Genomic DNA, 1,835 nt, shown 5'->3' with positions numbered 1-1,835 from the left:
TTGTGTAATTGAGTGTCTTTCTTTGTCACTCTCCCGATCCTTAGTCCAAGAAGCCTAGGAGAGGCTTGCATCACTACCTTATGCACAAGAGAAATCCGAGAACTCTCTGTAGCCACTGCCTCCTTGGCCTCTACCCTATTTCGGTCATGTAATAGTCCTTTATTTCTAGGTTTTTCAAAAATCTAAATCATCCCAAAACATCCCTGCTTCCTATTTTGGTTTCACAACAAAATACAAACATAGTTTCGTGAGAAACAAGACACTTTCCCAACACAAGGAAAACAATTCACATATGAAAACATGCCCACATTACAACTCACACAAAATGTTGACGCATAGAGATGAAGAAAATCAACATACTGAAGAAAAAAGTTGACAAAAACATCTTAACACAAGACGCTAAAATTTATCTAGATATATGGGCAATGAAATAGTCTAGATCTGCTCTAGAGCTCCCACCTTCCAACTAGGCATCACGAATGGTCCCACCCAACTCTTCAGCCTTCCTCCTAATATCCCTCCCTTGTGACTCAATCAAACGCCGCACTGCCGCTTTGATGGTAGCAGAAGACATCATCTCTCCTCGCCTGGCCCAATCTATTATCGGGACGCCGATCTTCAACACCTCCGTGATCAGCATCACGTTCCACGGCTGGTCCGAGCAATTGGGACCCCCATGTTCAAGCTCTCAATGCACGAATTCCAACCGTAGTGGCTCAAGAAGTCCCCAGTTGACTGGTGGGCTAGAATCTCAACCTGCGGAGCCCAGTTTCTCACCACAATCCCCACTGCTTCCAACCCTTTCTCATAATTCTCCAGTAGTTGATATTTTTCACTTTTCTTCTCAATCTTCTCTTCTGCGAAGATGTCTTCCCTATCGCTTCCCTTAGGACCCAGACAAAATGTTGCTTGCTTCGTTTCAATCCTATTGCTAGCTCCAAAATCCCTTCCTCAGATTAGGACGAATTGCTCCCGAAAGAGATGTAAAGCACCGGTTTCGCTAGTTGCTTGTCTAGCCATTCCAAGCAGTTATGTCGACCTCGTGAAGGTGAACCATCTTGACCATTGAGAATGATAGGAATTAGAGGTCCCAAAGCCAACGGTCTCATTCTTCCATTACGAAGTAAAGGTGGCTGATTGGAGAGATCGAGAGACTCACCTTCTACCACTCGACACGTGTTGTAAATTTCACACACGTCAAAGTCCATCATCTTAACTTGGGAATGGAGAATCCTCAGAATCGATCACTAAAATATCGTTCGAGCGATAGAGTAGGAAGTTGGCTGATTTGAGAGATGCTTACATTTTGATCAGCATACTTCTTAAGAAATTCAATTTTCACAAAGATGTTTGTAAAGACGGAGATGCATTGGAAGCTGTAAGATTCAGTGTTTGGGAGGGTGGCGGATTCTTGCGCTGTGAATGACATGAGGGCGACATGGACCACGGCCACACGACAGGCGGTGAAGACACTCTATTGAAGCTTTCTTGTATGCAAGCTTTAGATTTGAAGGAAATGCCAACTTGCCCCTATTTTCTCTATGTATTGAAGCTTTCTTCTTCAAGATTTCTTCTCTCTTTGTGTTCTTGTCTTGTATGTTGAGTTCTTCTTTCATATATTGAAGCACATCTCTTTTGGAAATTGTTCTTCTTCTACTTTGGCTGTTGATGTTGGGCTAGTGTAAACTTTGGTTTCACTCTTTGAGAAAAGGAATTTCCGGTGTTGTGAAATCTGCCTTTCTCTATATTGGGGACTGTTTTGGTAAGGAACTAGGGAGCAAATGAGGAGATTTTTCATACCAAAAAAGTGTTGAAGTTCAAGGCTGCTGAGGCTG

The 1,835-nt window shown here is 43.0% G+C and overlaps 1 pseudogene; it reads right to left on the bottom strand.

Moving 5' to 3' along the window:
* Positions 1–639: 639 nt before the first annotated feature.
* Positions 640–1,208, bottom strand: LOC143888648 (zeatin O-glucosyltransferase pseudogene; annotated as a pseudogene).
* Between the last annotated feature and the right edge of the window lie 627 nt (positions 1,209–1,835).

Source organism: Tasmannia lanceolata, unplaced genomic scaffold (assembly GCF_043159265.1).
Source record: "Tasmannia lanceolata isolate RefF3 unplaced genomic scaffold, GAP_Taslan_0.1 ptg000012l, whole genome shotgun sequence".
In the NCBI taxonomy this organism is placed as follows: Eukaryota; Viridiplantae; Streptophyta; class Magnoliopsida; order Canellales; family Winteraceae; genus Tasmannia; species Tasmannia lanceolata.
The sequence above is the reverse complement of the archived record's forward strand: the minus strand, read 5'-3'. Positions and strand labels throughout refer to the sequence as shown.